At 38.0% G+C, this 19167-nt stretch overlaps 1 long non-coding RNA gene across 1 annotated transcript; it reads left to right on the forward strand.

Moving 5' to 3' along the window:
* Window positions 1-12215: 12215 nt before the first annotated feature.
* Window positions 12216-18731, forward strand: LOC126087037 (uncharacterized). Its single transcript, XR_007519633.1, has 3 exons — window positions 12216-12494; window positions 17289-17591; window positions 18311-18731. It is a non-coding gene; the product is annotated as an uncharacterized LOC126087037 (long non-coding RNA).
* The last annotated feature ends 436 nt before the right edge of the window (window positions 18732-19167 follow it).

Consider the following 19167-nt stretch of genomic DNA (forward strand, 5'->3'; position numbering starts at 1 on the left):
ATAAGTTCACACAAATAGATTTTAAAAACACTAAGTTTTAAATACATAAATGAATAAAGGACCAAAACATACAACTCACTCAAGACAAAACTTAACTGATTAACAAATGTAGGATAAAATGGAAAATATTACTATTAATAACTTGCACAAGTACATTTAAATAATACTCTAGCATTTTTATCTATCATATTAGCTGATCGCTTCTAAGAACGAATTTCTTCACTGTTGGCAAATATATTAAGAGAGAATATTCTCACATGTTCCGGGTGGCAAGGTAGATAGGGACCGCCCTTTTGGAGGACAATCTGATAAGACATATCAGAGTTCCGCATTGAACAGATCATGAAATCTTATAGTGCCTGCCAGGGACACATTTCCTTTCAGCAAAGTGGCGATGGGCTTTTAGGGAGACCAATCCTACTATACTGGCCATATGTGACCAAAACAGGACATTCCATATCAAACAATGAGTAGCTGAGCAAATTAGATTTTTTCCGCTGTGCCGTGAGAGGACTGGGATGAAAGGATAGAACGGAGAATTGCCAGCAGCAATGCCATTAGAGACACGGAGTGAAAAGGATATACTAGAACATCAGAGAGCTGGAGCCGAAAAGCTGTAGCAGCCTCTTGGGAAACTCTCATTACTGAAGATTATTTGTATATTTTTATGACTCCACCTCCTGAAAGGAATTAACCACCAAACCAGTTCAAGGAGGAAATGATGAAAAATCGACCCTTAGAGGTATACACTGAGACAGTTCTTCCCTGGCTCAGGCAAGCAGGACCCCTGCTTTGGAGTACCTTCCTTGAAATTCTAAGTCACAATTCAGTACATAGGACTACCCAGGACTGGCAATGCTATCTGGGCAGGGTACTGTGAGCCTAGACTAGGACCTGTGCGGACCCTTGCCCTGTGTGAAGTTCTTCCCTTTGAGATTTCTTTGACCCTCTAGCCCATGTGTGGGGTCATCCAGATGCCCAAGAAACTCCATAACTTTTATGTATGCGGTGTGCTGGGTCTTAATGATTGGTTCCCAGTTCCAGGAGGGCAGCCTGGCAATGAGATCACTTTGGCTGGCTGGGGCATATTTCTTTCATGGAATCGCACAAGGTTGGGCCACCAGAATGGGGCTGACACACTGATTTTGGGTGACTGTTATTCAGGATGAAGAATCTTTACATGCCATAAGTGGACAATAAGCAAATCCATAAGTACTTCTTCTTGGCCTATTTTAAACCCTCATAGAAAGATCACTATACCTCACATGTGCCCCTTACTTTTGTAAAACATTTTTAATTAAAAAATCTATGGGAAAGGACCGTGCAAAAATATTTTCTCAGGGCCTCACACACCCTAGGGGTGTCCCTGTGCTAGAACAATGCGGAAAGACATGAGAAGTTTGCCTAATCTGATTTGGAAAATAAGCATTTCATGCTCTGTGGTGGTAAAACACTTGTTGCCTCCAATCCCCGATGTACAGACACTGTGTTACGCTGAAGAGTTTGAGTATTGATAGTTATAGATTTAGAGTGGTTCCAAGGGAATTGGACCGCTTTTACGGCCTTGGTTAAGTAAGAGAGTTACGTAAATATATTAGTGTATATGGTGGCTCTTAGAAGACATTCTGGAGAAATTATATACCCTAGTCCCAAGGTAGAAACCCTGGTGGCATTAGTGGTGAAGAGCTACAGCTGCTAACCAAAAGGTCAGCAGTTTGAATCCACCAGGCACTCCTTGGAAACCCTATGGGGCAGTTCTACATTGTCTGACAGGGTTGCTATGAGTCAGAATCGGCTTGATGGCAGTGGGTTTAGTCCCAAGGTGTCTGACCAGGAGGAGATAGGACTGTAGGGCTAGGATGTGTCACTGCAGCTAGAAATCTTTTCTGCTTGTAGCCTGCACTCTGAGACTACGGAAAGCCAGCTAAAGAAATGGACACTTTTATGAATTGTGGGATTACCAGACTACTAGGGACTCCATGATTAAAGAGGGTCTTTATCGACAAAATTAGACTTTATAAGGTAAGCCCCTTATAAAGTTGTTGTTAGTTGCTGTTGCTTTAGCTCCAACTCTTAACAACCTTTTTTATAACAGAAGAAAATGTTGCCTGGTCTTGCAGCATCTTCACGATTGTTGGTATGTTTGAGTATGGTTGAGTTGGTAGAAACCGGTTGCTGTTGAGTTGATTCTGACCCATAGTGACCCTAGAGGACAGAGTAGAACTGCCCCATAAGGTTTCCAAGAAGCAGCTGGTGGATTTGAACTGCCGACCTTTTGGTTAATAGGCATATCACTTAACCACTGTGCCACCAGGGCTCCTGAGTTGGTATGTTTAAGCTAAAATTAAAATTAGATTATTGACTGTAACAGGGGTAGGAAGAACCAGGGCTGGCCACTCTTAAGCAACAGACACCAAGTAGTCAAATCATCATGGGAGTCTGACAATGAAGGTATGCAGGGTGTGATAGAAGTAGCCTAAGATGGTTGTTCGGAGACGAAGAGCAAACTGAGAACAAATACTGACAAGTGTGTGGTAAAGTGTTAATGCTCTTTACATAATGATCTCATAAGATCGGTGAGGAAAAAAAATTGTTTCAAGAGAGAAATCAGGGAATTCATAATGAAAATGTACGTCAAGAATCTTAAATAGAAAATTCCATCTGCATTGAAAGTAAGGAAAACTTCAAATTTCTATAAAGAATCCAGAAAGAATAGCAAGAAGATGAAGTAGAATTTTTACGAAATTGACAAGGGACACCAAGAACAACTTGCACATTCCAGTTCAAGGACACACCATGATAAGGTGGAGACCCAGCAGTTAAGTGAAGAGAACTCTGAGAGGTAACGTAAATACCCAGCCTGCACAGACAATGGCTGGAGATACAGATGGGTGTGAGAAGGACTGGGCCCAGCCCCTAACCACACACGTGTTGTCTGCCAATCAACGGATTTGACAGAGGTCAAGGAGAAGTTACTCCACTCAGCAGTGCCATATTTTCCTCTGACAGGTTTTCTACCAGGGACTGCTGATGTCTGAAACAAGTTTTCACTGTACCTCCAGAAAAAAATATATATAGTCTGTTCTGCTACAACACTGATTTCTTTGATGCCAAGTATCTCATACACAATTGGTAGATAGACAAATGATATCAGTATAATGCAGAAGTCAAAAATCCTCTGGTTCCTTTGGGATTTTTCCTGGTACATGCATATTTTGAAGCAATCAGGAGTATACTTGCTCATATTAAAACCTTTCAAATCAATAAGATCCGTGTGCTCTGTTTATGATCCCTCCCTCTTCTCTGCAGTCTGGAATGTGCTCCCTCCCCTGAAAGAAAATTTAAGGTGATTGTAGGACTTACCTCATTTGTTTCCCTTCCTTCGGGGGTCATACTCCTGTGTTGCAATATGTGAAAAAAGTTGTTTTATATATTTTGTCCAGTTTTATAGTTTGATTATCACCAGAGGGTAAATCTTCTCCCTTTCTCTCCATTGTGACTGGAGGTGGAAGGTTCTATACAGCTTTTTAAAAAATAAAAAATATTACCTCTGAGACAATGCTATAAACAATATTAAAAGACAAATTATGAACTATGAGTAATATTTGCCATATATATGTATATACATGTCAATAAGTTACCAGCCTAAATATAAATTAAATGCTCTACTGTTGAATATAAAAATGCAAATATCTCAACAGAAAATGCATGAAGGACATCAGGTAATTTGCACAATAAAGATGACCAATGTGTTCATGAAAATACACTCTAATGAAGTGTAATTTGGCTATACACATTTAAAATTTGAATATTCTCTGAGTGTTATAAATATTTACTCTGGGAAAATAATTCTAGTTGTAAAATTTTTATGTTGTAACTTACCTCTTCAGGTGTCTAATGAATATTAAACCACAACTTCCACTGAATAAGCAGCATAAAAAACAAAAACAAAAAACCATCCCCTAGCCTGAAGCCCAAGCTCAAATCCAGTTACAGTTCCATTGGACTAAGAATGTACTCTTGACCTTGAGGTTGCCCAGGAATCACTTGGCCCATAAGATAAACAGGGATTTGAATTTACAGTTAGACAAGGGCTTAGAGTGCAAATTTAAAGTGCTCAGTATATATGATGCAAAATAAACCAGAAGCCCTGAAATGAGGCACTGGTCATGTTATGTATAGATTAAGTTTCTGCAAATGTGTGTATAGAAAAATCTGGTTACCTACAACAAAACATACATTAAACTGGAATTACATGGAAACTGTAGGAGCTAGAACTAGAAAATCATGAAGAAAGAAAAGATGAGGTGGCTGCTGTAAATGTGGCCCAGGTGAATAAACAACATAGGGAAGATAAAGGGGAACATATTACCATAGGAAAAAACAGATTACTGGAGTGGGAAGACAGAGGAAAGGAGAATCTTCCCTGTGATTTCCAGAGCTATCTCACTCTCTGGTTGTCAGCCCTTTCTGAGATTTACTTTTGTGCTGCTCCTAAATTTCGTCTGTATACAAGGGAAAGATTAGTCCAAGGGACCAATGGACCACATCTACCACAGCCTCCACCAGACTGAGTTCAGAACCATGAGGTGGTGCCCTGCTACCACCACTGACTTCTCCGACAGGGATCTCGATAGAGAGTCCCGGACAGAACTGGAGAAAAATGTAGAACAAAATTCTAGCTCAGAAAGAAAGACCAGGCTTGCTGGCCTGACAGAGACTGGAGAAACCCTGAGAATATGGGCCCCAGACACACTTTCAGCTCAGTAATGAGGTCACTCCTGAGGTTCACCCTTCAGCCAAAGATTGAACAGGCCCATGGAACAAAACAAGACTAAAGGGGCGCACCAGCCCTGGGACAGGGGCTGGAAGGCAGGAGAGAACAGAAAAGGTGGTAAGAGGGAACCCAGGGTTGAGAAGGGAGACGTGACGTGGGGTTGTTAACCAATGTCATAGAACAGTGCGTGTACTGTTTGATGAGAAACTAGTTTGCTCTGTAAACCTTCATCTAAAGTACAATTAAAAGAAAAGAAAAAAATTAAAAAAAAACTTCATCTGTAGTGGACAAGTATTTTGTTTTCTTGGTCAGCATATATTTCTTCACCTAACACCCCAATGTCCATAAAAAAACTACTGTTCTGTTTTCATAGCCTTATTGTGACTGTCAGAGTTCCCTACCTGTACGTACCATCTCCATCCTGCTTATCAAAATGGAGAAAATTTCCCTCTTTCTATTAATACTCCACTTGCGCTTTGAATTCCATTCCCTCTTAAGAATTTTACTACTTCAAATACCCCTTTCTTTTCCTCAGGTATTAACAATACTTTTGTTTTAGATTAGGATCCCAGTAAACAAACTTTGAAATAGTGACTTACCTACAAGAAGTTTTTTGGGAGTGCTCTGAGAAACAATATCTTTAAAAAATGTGAGAAAAATGGAAGAATAATTGGGCATAGGGAGAGGTTAAAATGACCTGTACGTTCAACAGAGGGCTTAGAGCCAATCACATGGAGATAGCTAGAAAGATTCTTCAGCATTATGCATAATTGGGAAACCCTGGTGGCATAGTAGTTAAAAGCTACTGCTGCTAACCAAAAGATCAGCAGTTCAAATCTACCAGGTGCTCTTTGGAAACCCTGTGGGGCAGTTCTACTCTGGCCTACAGGGTCAACTACGAGTTGGAACCAACTCAAAGGCAATGAGTTTGTTTGTTTTTAAATGCAAAATTGAGGCAAGAGATCAGACATTTGAATCCAAGAATTGACCAATTATTGGATTAGGTAGTCCCCATTAAGCTATAATCTTGAGAGAGGCTCCGCTCCTGGCCTAAGGGCAATTCCCGGAGAAGGACTCAGCTGAGAGCTGTCAGCAACTATCATTCTCTAGCAGCTGAGGGAATGAATGCCTTGGTCCTAAAAGCAGGATCTGGGTAGCAGATCTATTACAAAGCATCTACTACAGTTCATCTTCGTGCTGCTTAAATTGACTTAATTCCTCTAGTGAGTTCACTCCCTCTGTGACTAGCTTTTCTAGATTCTGGTTGTACCCTTTTCCTAAGAAAAATTAGAAGAGGAAGATTAGTATTGAAAACTATAATGGCCTTTACTGTAGCTGGTCTTAATACCAAAACTTATACTACTTTTCTTCCTACTAAAGCAGAATAGGAAGAAGGGAAATTGGAAGTCCTCAAAAATGAAATGGAATGAATAAAGATCAATATCCTAGGCATTACTGAGTTGAAATGGACTGGTATTGGCCATTCTGAATTGAACAATCATATGGTCTATTATGCAGGCAATGAGAAATTGAGGAGGAATGGTGTTGCATACATCATCAAAAAAGATCTATCCTGAAGTCAGTGATAGGATAATATCCATATGCCTATAAGGACAGCCAGTTAATAGGACTATCATTCAAATTTACTCACCAACCACTAAGGCCAAAAATGAAAAAACTGAAGATTTTTACCAACTTCTACAGTCTGAAATTGACTGAACATGCAATCAGAATGCATTGATAATTACTGGTGATTGAAATGTGAAAGTTGGAAACAAAGAAGAAGGATCGGTAGTTGGAAAATATGGCCTTGTTGATAGAAACAATGCCAGATGGAATTTTACAAGACCAATGACTTCTGCATTGCAAATATCTTTTCTCAACAACATAAACGGAGACTGTATATGTGGACCTCACCAGATGAATACACAGGAATCAAATCAACTGCATCTGTGAAGGAGATGATTGAAAACCTCAGTATCATCAGTCAGAACAAGGCCTGGGTCTGAGTGTAGAACAGACCATCAATTGCTCAATGCAATTTCAAGTTGAAGCTGAAGAAAATTAAAACAAGTCCACAAGAACCAAAATATTACCTTGAGTGTATCCCACCTGAATTTGAAGCCCATCTGAAGACTGGATTTGACACATTGAAAACTAATGATCAGAGGTCACATGAGTTGCAGGATGATATCAAGGATATCCTACACGAAGAAAGCAAAAGGTCATTAAAAAAGACAAGGAAGAAAGAAAAGACCAAAATGTATGTCAGAAGAGACTCTGACACTTGCTCTTGAATGTAGAGTAGCTAAAACGAAAGAAAGAAATGATGAAGTAAAAAAGCTGAACAGAATATTTCAAAGGGCAGCTTGAGAAGACAAAGTATTATATTGAAATGTGGAAGACTTGGAGTTAGAAAACCAAAAGGAAACAACTTGCTCAGTATTTCTCAAGCTGAAAGAACTGAAGAAAAAATTCAAGTTTCGAGTTGGAATTTTGAAGGATTCTATGGGCAAGATAATAGAATGACACAGAAGCATCAAAAGAAGATGGAAGGAATACACAGAGCCACTGTACCAAAAAGAATTGGTCAATGTTCAATCATTTCAGGAGGCAGCATATGATCAAGAATTGATGGCACTGAAGGAAGAGGTCCAAACTGTACTGAATGCATTGGCAAAAACATATGCTCCAGGAATTGACAGAATAACAATTGAGATGTTTCAGCAAACAGATGCAGTGCTAGAGGTACTCACTTGTCTATGCCAAGAAAATTGGAAGACAGCTACCTGGCCAACCAACTGGAAGAGATCCATATTTGTGCCTATTCCAAAGAAAGGTGGCCCAACAGAATGTGGAAATTATAAAACAATATCGTTAATATTGCACACAAGTAAAATTTTGCAGAAAATCATTCAAAAGTGGTTGCAGCAGTACATCAACAGAGAACTGCCAAAAATTCAAGCCAGATTCAGAATAGAGGATGTGGAACCAGGAATATCGTTGCTGATGTCAGATGGATCTTGGCTGAAAGCAGAGAATACCAGAAAGATGTTTACCTGTGTTTTATTGAGTATGCAAAGGCATTCAACTGTGTGGATTACAACAAATTATGGATAACATTGCAAAGAATGGGAATTCCAGAACAACTATTCTCATGTGGAATTTGAACATAGACTAAGAGACAGTTGTTCGAACAGAACAGGGGGATACTGCATGGTTTAAAATCAGGAAAAGTATGCTGACGGTTGTATCCTTTCACCATATCTATTCAACCCTTATGCTGAGCAAGTAATTCGAGAAGTTAGACTATATGAAGAAAAATGTGGCATCAAGATTGCAGGAAGACCCATTAACAACTTGTGATATGCAGATAACACAACCTTGCTTGCTGAAAGTGAAAGGGACTTGAAACACTTACTGATGAAGATCAAAGACTACAGTCTTCAATATGTATTATACTTCAAAACAAAGAAAACAAAAAATTCTCATAACTGGACTAATAAAAGCATGATAAATGGAGAAAATATTGAAGCTGTCAAGGATTTCATTTTCCTTGTATCCACAATCAACACTCACGGGAAGCAGCAATCTGGAAATCAAAGGACACATTGCACTGGGCAAATCTGTTGTAAAAGACCTCTCTAAAGTGTTAAAAAGCAAAGATGTTACTTTGAGGACTAAGGTGTGCCTTACTCAAGCCATGATATTTTCAATCGCCTTGTATGCACGGGAAAGCTGGACACTGAATAAGGAAGACTGAAGAAGAATTGATTCCTTTGAATTATGGTGTTGGCAAAGAATATTGAATATACCAGGGACTGCCAGAAGAACCAACAAGTCTGTCTTGGAAGAAGTACAGCCAGAATACTCCTTAAGAGCAAGGATGGTGAGACTTTGCCTCACATGCTTTGGACATGTTATCAGGAAGGACCAGTCTCTGGAGAAGGACATCGGACTTGGTAAGGTAGAGGGTCAATGAAAATGAAGAACACAGTTGTTGAGATGGATTGACACAGTGGCTGCATCAATGGCCTCAAACATAGCAATGATTGTGAGAATGGTACAGTGTTTCCTTTTGTTGTACTACAGCAACGACGACTAATGAGGTTGAGGAATCCCTGGGTTAAGTCTTTGGCTACTAACTGAATGGTTGGTGATTCAAGTCCACCCAAGGGTGCCTTGGAAGAAAGGCCTAGCAATCTACTTCCAAAAAGCCCACTGCCAAAAAAGCATCTATCAAAAACCCTATGTAGCACAGTTCTACTCTGACACACATGGGTTCACTATGAGTTTAGATTGACTTGGTGGCAACCGGTAAATAAAGTTTAGCATCTTTTCCTGTGTTTACTGGCCTTTTGAATATTTTCTTTGGGGAGATGCCTATTCAAGTTCTTTGCCCATTTTAGAATTGTGATATTTATCTTTTTATTGTTGAGTTGTAAGAATTGTCACTTTTGGTCATTGTTTGAAGGACGTATCCTTTTCCACCCTTTGACTTTCAACCTGTGGGTTTTTGAATCTGAAGTGTGTCTCTTGTAGACAGCATGTAGTTGTATCATATATATTTTTTAATCCTACCTAAATTTCTCTGCCTCTTGATTAGAGTGTTTAATCCACTTACTTTAAATGTAATTACTAATTAGGTAGGATTTATGTCTTCAATTTTGCTAGTTGTTTTTAATATGTGCATTTTTGCTCTTTTATTCCTTCATCACTGAATCCTTTTGTGTTAAATATACATTTTCTAGTATACCGTTTTAATCCCCTTATTGTTTCTTTAAGGTCCCTGAGTGGCACAAATGTTTGCTAACCTAGAGGTTTGTTTTGTATCTACTCAGCAGTACTGCGGAAGAAAGACCTGGTGATCTACTTCTGTAAAGATTATGGCCAAGAAAACCCTGAGGAACAGTCCTACTTGGACACACATGGGGTCGTCATGAGCCAGGATTGACTTGATGGCAACAGGGTTTTTTGTTGTTTCTTTTACTATGTGTTTTTGTTATTTTCTTAGAGTTTGCCTTCAGGATTACAAATTCTGTACCATATATTCCAAGGCTTTCAGTCCTCTAATTCTTAAGAACAAATCTCCAACTTCATTAAACATATTTTTTCCTGGACAATCATAGAATTTGTTGTTTAGATCCCTTCCAAAGTGGTCTTGAAGGGAGAAAACACTCAATTATGACAAACATCAAGGACAAATACATTGCTTGGTACAATTTCAATCTTTATCTGTAGTCACTTCCACTCACATGTCTGGAAGGAAACACAATCACACTGTTTTCTCTGGGTAGAACTAGGACATGGGACCTGTGTGTAGTGACATTTTTTGTCCTCTGCTTTATCACAAAGTGCATGCTTTTCAGTAGATGATTCCTCAAGAAATTCTCATTAGAGGAGATGCTTCAATAATATTTCCTATATGTTTTGGCCTTTTTTCTCTTTTTTTTTTTGGAGGAGAATGTTCTATTCTATTAGGTTAATTTCACCCCCAGGTATTTGCATGAGTAGTGTTGGTCTGGCCTTTGACGTTATCCTCCTGGATGATCTCTGATTGCTCACTCAGGCATTTGTAGACACGCGGTCTCGTTGAATCTTGCGCTATTTTCACCAAATCAAATCTGTAAAGTTCACTTGCAATTTAGTGTACTGTTTTTGAGTCATCTTGACATTTTGACTTCATAAGTGTAAACTGAAAACTGCATTTACTGGAAATTTGTTTTAAAAGTAAAACAACACATGCCAGATCCCTGATCTACCGATGCCTTACACAATTAGGCAATGCTTATGAGGTAATGCTGCTGAACAAACAGTTTAAAAGAAAGAAGTTTATCTCTAATATTTCTAAAGCACATGAAAGAATGAGGCTGTGTCCATTAGAAGCAAAAAATAGACAAGAAAGGGAGTAAATTATTAGAATAGAATCCACTTTTATTTTAATGGCAGGTAGAGAGGGTAATCAAATGTTAAAAGGTTGAAAATGTTTAGCATTGCTGAAAGGACTGAAAGGTAACTTGTCTTTATTTTAAAGTTGTCAATACTGTAAACACAAAAACTTTTGGGTATAGTGAGTGTATATTAAGAATTGATGCACATTGGTTTGTATTAATGGAGCCTTTAGGTGTTTCTTTTTGGGTTGCACCTTATTTTGTAGTTATATTGAAAGTCAAAAATTTCCTGAAGGGTAGTTTTTCTTCATGACTGAAATAGTCTAGAGTTAGCTGTTGCTACTGAATGGGACTTAATTATGATCAGCCCCATGACTCCCTTTATATTAACCCTTTGGTTATACACATCCATGTCGGTATTCACAGGTAAGTACATATGGCTAAACAGAGGTGAAGGAATTTTGGCAATTGTGATTTTTCTACCACCGATGGAAACACATGGATTTACAAGATAGTTTTTGTTACTTTTTTTCTATTTTATTCTAAACTTTCTAAAGTCTTATAAATTTTCAAAATATAAATCATAATTAAACATCTAATCAATTGCATGCTTTCCTTTCCTTTTCTTCACTTATTTCTTTCTTTCCTCTTTGCATGGCTATACAATATTTCTAAAAGGGCTTTTGAATCAATAAGAAATAGATAGGGCCAAAAGAAAGTAAAATGGAGCCAGTAATGAGGTGAGTGCTCAGAAAGCAGAACCTTGTATCTTATACACTTACCAACTAAGGGCTAAGGATTTGGCTCTGAGCTATCTAGCAATGACTTAAAGAAAGAAATACAATCAAATATATCATTCACAGTGCTGATAAAATAAAGGCAAGTTATTTCTTCAGGAGAAGCACAATAATTTCTGATTTATGCCTTAACAGTCACTCATTTGAAGTGTATCCTAAAGATAATCCTGTGTGATGTAATAATCAAAGTCCTATGTAATATCCCTAGGATAACTACAGCAAGGAGTTTCATGAGTATGTGTTTTAGACAGTTGTCCCATGACAAAAAATAATCAGTAAAAATAATCTTATGAGGCTAATACCACAGTATCATCAAGGTAAGCAATACTTCAGTGGTCCTGGGAGATTTGTAGAGTATCTTAAACTGACCTTAACTAGATCGAAGAACCCAAAGGGAATCAATAGATAAATGTAAGAGATCTGGGAATCACATAAATTGTGTACATTAGCAGGCACGTGTATGCATCAAGGGAGTCCCTGGGTGGCACAAATGGCTAAGAGCTTAGTTACTACCCAAAAGATTGGTGCTTAGAATCAACCCAGAGGCATCTTGGAAGAGCAGACTGGAGAGCTACTTTGGAAAGATCACACTGACAACCCTACAGAGCATAGTTCTACTCTGAAACACATGGGGTTACCATGAGCTGAAATCAACTTGATGACAATTACTTTTTTTTTTTTTTTTAATGGGCATGGATGCATTTTTCTGAGGACAGTGTTTGTAACTTTTACCAAAAAGACATTTGCTTCAGAAAGGTTGAGAACCACTGATTTAGAAAAGAAAAGAGGTTGCACATCAATTATGAGTATCTTTTTAAAAGAGCATTTCATAGATGTATATGGTGAGTTTTTTTGATTTTGCCTTCTGCGTGGTTTTCAGAATGAAAAAAATCATGGGTGCCACATTAAAGAATGAAAACATATGCTCTAAGAAGCAGTCCAACAGTGTAGGCTTGACCTCTGATTATGAACGTTGAGATGCTGACTTAGGACTTATAGTAGAGAAACCTGCTTCATACATGCTTGGAGGTAAGTAAAACCAGGGTGTCCTCTCAGGGAAAGATAAAGACTTTTATAAAAATGTATTTGGGGTATATTTCTCAGGAAAGAATAAAGCTTCAATTGTTTACATCCTGTAGTGTGTTAATAAGTTTAACATGACTATTTTTAAAGCTGGTGTAACCACATTTTGAACATTACAAAAGAAAAATTGAGTAAATTCACCCATAGACAATCTGGCTTTGAGCAATGCAATTTTCTGGAACATCACACTGAGATAAATAGCTTACAAAATGCATTCCTCTAACTGAATGAGATACCTTGCGTAATGGAATTGTCAGCTATAAATAAATTAAAAGTTTTCTTTCTGACCGAAAAGTAGAGCCAGAAGTTTCTTAAGGTCTTGACTAGGACATGAGTATTGGAGACAGTACAGCACAAGAGCGTACACCTTCAGCTACTAAGCTAGGCTGCTTCTGGTGCAATAATACAATCACACCATTTGTTTATACACGAATGTTGCCTTTCCATTGTCTGTGGGAAGGGTTATGGTGGGGGGACCATGTGTCTGTTCCATTCAGATGCTATCCAATCATTAAAGAGCAAGTTAGCATGAAAGAATATCTATCCCTACTATTTTCTAATGTAAGTAACAGATTGTTCTGTCAAGACCATTAGTGTACTGCACATTTTGTTTAAATGATCACAATTGAGAGAAGTCTATAGCAGCTAATATAGTAGCCAGTCCTCTGCTTTTAGTAAGCTACTATTTAAGTGTAGGAATTGTTTCATTTATATATGATTAAGTGAATCCACTTCAGTTGCCATGGTTTATTCTTCTTCATTCTCCCAAAATTTCTCCAACCAGCCTTATGACTGTTTATAATAGTTGACACAGTGATTATCTTACACTCCTGGGAATTTATCCCAATGGAATAATTTAGGGGAACCAGAAAGGGCATCATTAGACGTCATAGAACATAAGAACATTGTGGAGAAAACATAATTGATAACGGGGGTGGGTGTTTTAATAAAGACAGCTATATCAGCACAATGTAATACTACACAAATGTAATTATAAAAATTCTGTAACACTGATTTGTTGCTGTTATTTGCCCTCGAGGCAATCCTAAGAGCCTTAAATAATCAAAAGTAGATGTAATAGGGAAACAGAAACCTAAAATTGAAATACCAAACAAAAGGAATAAAATTATTCTAACTTTTATGAAATGATGTAAATTTTATAAGTACAATACTTAAAAAACTACATAATCAGTTGATTTCTCTTTAGCTAATTATTCTGCCCCAGAAGAGGCTGCAGTTTAATCATTTTAAACAAATAGGCTTCTCTCAAGGGAAATCATTTTTAGATGGAGATGCCTCATGAGACAGTAAGAACAAAAGAACAAATTTTCTGTATGTTTGGAAAACTAATATCTTTGCCTACAAGTTTAAAGCATATTTAGTTGTATCTGATTTATAGATATATTTTTCTGTCATACCACTAGCACATTTTCAAGAAGGATTATTTTTGAGATACGAAGCTAATTTTGAAAGGTGTTCATAGGTTAACATCATAAACATCAAAAAATATTTTCACTTTTCTAGATTTTTCCAATCAGATTATCCAACTGCTCTCCTTCAACTTCACCCCATTCCCCCCAGGCCCTAGCATATGTTATTAGAAACAATCGCCTTTCAAACAATCAGGCAATTATCCTACAACTCTCAGGCACTAGCTTTAGATTTACTTAGCTTCCACTGAGGTAGTCGTGGGGAATATATTTGGTATTTCTTCACTTTATGATTCCCTGTATTTAGTGACTATCTCTGTTTAGTTTATATTGTTATAGTATTTATTGATCATGGTATTCATTTGTTTACTATTTATCAAACCATTGCTATTTTCTAGGTTTTCTCCACCATTTCTAAGAATGAGACAGAATATTTGAAATTAAAACTATTAAGGACATAGAAGATATACTTTTCTCAATTCGGTTACATAAAGCATATGGCTTCTCCATGTTCTGTAAGAGTTTGGTAACTTAAGAAGATGATGGCACTTGGGTTAATAAAGCTGGGGGGGAAATTTTAAGAAGACCCTGGCCATGTCTTTATTGCTGTGATAAAGTTATACGGAGGATGGCCATGGAGCACTGTGGTATACGATGAAACGGTATACCATGTCTGAAGCCCAGTGTAAATTGCCAAATAGTTCTTTCTTAGATACATTGACTTGAGGGTCCTGTTGAGGACAAAGAAAGAAAACCCCAGCATTGACAATGTTTCTAATCCAGGCAAAGCAACTAAGAAGTTTTGACAACTTCTCATATGCCCATTTAACCTAAAGAATACTCATAGCTTATATAGACCCCACTTTGTTTTTGAGTGAAGTGAAGATTTTAGACCCTAGAACTATTAAATTTTGATCCTTTACACTTTAAATCACGAATCATGAATGGATTGCCTTCTTGGGGATTTTTATAAAGATTCAATAATTCTAATGCTATGGAAACCCTGGTGGCTTAGTGGTTAAGTGCTACAACTGCTAACCAAAGGTTTGGCAGTTCAAATCTGGAAGGCTCTCCTTGGAAACTCTATGGGGTAGTTTTACTCTGTCCTATAGGGTCGCTATGAGTCGGAATTGACTCGACGGCACTGGGTTTGGTTGTTTTTTTTTTTTTTTTTTTTTTGCATTAGAAACCTGCTATTTCTTAGAAAAAGCTACAATTGATGAGTGCATTGATTTTTCTAACTTTTCTATCTTTCAAAATGACTTAAATGGTATATCTCCTCCCTAGATCCCAATGATTTCTTTTTCCCCTATTTTGGTCTTAGACAAGAATGAAAACATCACTCAAACGAGCTATCTTTGAAATGTATTTTGTATCATTCAGTTTTTCTTGGATGCCTCTTTATATTTTCATATTTCTCTTTATGAAATCAATAACACCCTTCCATGCACAGATAATTACTATTATGATTTTGATATATAGCCCTACGGAGTGTTTATGTATATGCACACAATATATACAAAGCACTGGGGTCATACTCCAAAGAGCATTTTCTCAGGTTTTTAAAAATTTTAGTAATTGCTAACTTAGCACATCTCCATTTCAATAAACATAATTAAAATCATGTTTGGGGTATCTGATACACCATTAATGCTTTTACCATAATTTGTTTTATAAAATGTAAATTTAATAAATATTTCTTGAGTACATCATGCATGTTTGACACTGTTGTAGATGCTGGAGAGACATTGTAGAACACAGCAGCTATGGTCTTTGTGTTTTGGAATCTTACATGCTACTGAGGCAGAAAGACCTTTAAGCTATTTCCGTACTTTGCGCTAGTCAACACTTTCTGCTGGAAAATAGCTGGGCTCCTAACTAATTATTTTCCCAGGCTAAATTTCTGAAAGTGCACTCTGGTTCAATCGTACAGCACATGTTTAAACATTTTTAACATTTGTAATATACTGTATGTATTTTTTTCCAAAGTGACCACCAGAATGTCTAAATAATTTATACTTGCATTTCTTAAGCCTTCTTTGTCAAAAGCACTGTAATATTTTTAAATTGTGACAGATCGATAGACTACATTTTATCTCAGTGTTTTAATCTGAATTCCTTTGATATCTACTAAAGTTGAATATTTTTCATGCATTCATTGGCCTTGTGCATTTCTTCTTGCTCATTTTTTAGTTGGAGTGATCATTTTTTAAAAGAAACAAGTAATAGCTCTTTATAATGACAATACTTCGCATGTTTTAGTGAATTTTCCCTGTTTTAGTGTGCCATTGTGCCATAAAAGGGAGGGAGTTTTAACCCTACAGGATATGGAGGAATTACCCAATGATCCTGGTAAGGTAGAAATCTGACTACCTCACTTTGGATAACGAGGACTGTCTGCTACCTCCACTTCAAATCAGCATAGTTGGCAAAGTCTCTCCTACACCAGTTTGACCAGTTTTGACACATGTAATCATTCAGCCTTGAGTGGACTGAAGAGTGCAGAGCTGCCCTGCTAATACATAAGTGCAACTCAGTGCTCACCATTTCCCCCCTTCACTCCTTCCCCATTAATGTAATAAAACCAAGGCGGCTTCCTAGTTGAGCAGTGTCTGTATTGCTTTAAGGCATAAGATTTCCCTTCCAAATTGGTGAAGATGGGTTTTCTGATTAAGGAGCTGACAGTTATTTCTGTCGACCCTTTGAAAATGAGGATAACCTCTGTGTTGAATGTTAGAATCCTGGCAAATGGACTCTGAGATGAAGACTTGAATGCAGGAAGTTTATTGCGAAGTGTACTAAGAAACAAAACTTCTGGGGAAGTAGAAGAAGCAAGGTGGGGCAGAGAGAGAAGAAGTCGAACTGCAATGTAATTTTAATAAAGGCCTCAGCTGATGTTGAGGGGTATTCTGGAATGATGACCTTTCAGAGCTGTCCCAAGCTAAGGCAAGCTCACTGCTAGTTGTACCCTGCACTGGCCGGTTTTTGGAAGTAGACCTCCCCCAGGAATTGGGCATGAACTTGGACAAGGTGACTGTCTTCAGCCAAGGGCAATTCCAAGACCTGTCAGCCAAGGGCTGGTGTCTGTCATCAACACACTTCATACCTGGGCCGTTGAATCATGAAGCAGTGGAGGAATCTGCGTGGCACACCACGGCATTCGCTACAGTCCACCCCTATGATTTTTAATACATTCTGGAAACAGCTCTTCTAGGATTCTGGTTGGTCTTTTTTTCCCTGAAGAAAATTATAAAAGGATAGTCATGCAACTGATACTGATATTCATATTCTCTGCTACTACCCATTCTAGATCCCCCTCACTCTAAGCTAGCAAACCTGATGGATGCTATAGTGTACCTGGGAGAGTGACACAGACCTTCCTCCATGAAGTGCCTGAGTCCCTGACCACCATCTCTTCTCAGGGTACAACTTTTACCGTAAAAAGTGGAAAACAGAGCACCACTAGATACTATGCCTTAAAGTTGAATGGAACTTTGCCGCTCCCACAGCTGGGAGCTTTTTCCCTCTAAGTATCAAGACCTGTCAACCTACAAAGCCCAGATTTGCTGGAATGGGGACCACAAATTCTTCAAGTTGGTCCCTGGGAATGATGGTAAGTAGGATCATTCTTACTTTCATTCCTTAATTTCGGAATTCAAGTATTCTACCTATTGGTCAGTAGCTTCTGGGGGGTATAATATGTAATTACTCTCGTGGACGCCATAGTTATGTGTTACCGTTGCACCTGCACTGCACTGCTGTAAGGGGCCCTGGATCCTTGTGGGTTCCAGTTTGGTAGACTGAGCATTCTGTAAGCCCTTGGGTAGGAGGGCTGGCTGAAACCTCGTCTGCAGTAAAGGAAAGCCGTGTTTGGGTAGGTACCGATTCCAGTAAAGATAAATAGCTGCCACTTCATAGTCTTATTTTATTTTTATTCAGTTTTCTAGTTTTGTTACAGCTTTCTCCTATTCTTCCCCAATTCCCCAATCTTTGGCAATTGAGTTAAGTTCTCTCTCTGTCTTTAATTAATGGGAAGATAACAGGATAATCAGATTTTTTAAATAGTGCTTCTCTGGTTTAGAGCATCCAATTTTTTAAGGTAAAAAGTTGCTCGTGTCTCATCCAAAATGTAGTTAAAAAGATGTAAGAATGTCGGCTCAATGGCACTGGGTACTGGGTTTGGTGTTGAGTTGACATAAAAAAAACTAGACATAAATAATATAAAATACAGTTTATTTCATGTATTTTGGCCCAGTTACTTTCATATAGAACAATTATAATTGTATTATTTTCATTAATTAACCATAATTCTTTATGATGAATTTTTCCTAGGTTCTCTTCAATTTGACTTCTACTGAATGCCTAGAAGCTCTGATCCTGAAGGTACATAGAGTTCTGTCACTCAGTAACCATGCTGGAAGTCATAGTTGATAAACATTCTGCATAGAGACCTGAAACTTTGTATTTAAACCATGGTAGACAAGTAGTCCAAGAAGACTCCAAGCTTAACAAGCAATCTGAGATGTGCTTCAGTGGAGCCAGTGAGGATAGATGGCAGCTCACATACAAGTCTCCACTCCCCTGTGGCTCTCCAAAACCTAGAACACCTCCAAAGAAAAGGAAGAACCAGACCACAGAAGGGCTGTTCAGATTGCCTGAAGGTGATTAAATATTGGCCCAAAATGTCTTTGTTGTAGCCCAGAAGTATTTATTAACTTGAATTGGCAAGTTTGGACTATTTGCTCTCAGCAGAAATGAGTGAACTGAAATTTTAGAGAAATAAAATGATATTCCTTTACACCTGAGACTGGGATTATAAATGTAAAATAGCTGTTAAAAATACTCAGGTTTTCCCATGTTAAAAATGAAATCTTTATTCTCATTTCTTTTGAGCTATTTTCTTATGTCTCTCATCAATGGTAGAACCAAGCTTCTTGAAACTCTTCAATTTCTCCACCTCCTTACCTCATACAAGCCACTGCAGTCTGACTTCTGCTTTCACCACTTCACTGAAACACTCCTGTCGAAGTTTCAGGTATTTCACACTTGTCAAATCCAGGGGTACTTTCTCATCCTGACCATCCTGGTACCTCAGGAACATGACTGGAAATTCTCACCTCCCTTGATTTCTCTGCTCTGCTTTCTATGACCATTTTTGGCAGTTCTGCTTTATTCTAGGCTATTCTTTC

The sequence above is a fragment of the Elephas maximus genome, chromosome 1 (genome assembly GCF_024166365.1).
Source record: "Elephas maximus indicus isolate mEleMax1 chromosome 1, mEleMax1 primary haplotype, whole genome shotgun sequence".
Taxonomy (NCBI): domain Eukaryota; kingdom Metazoa; phylum Chordata; class Mammalia; order Proboscidea; family Elephantidae; genus Elephas; species Elephas maximus.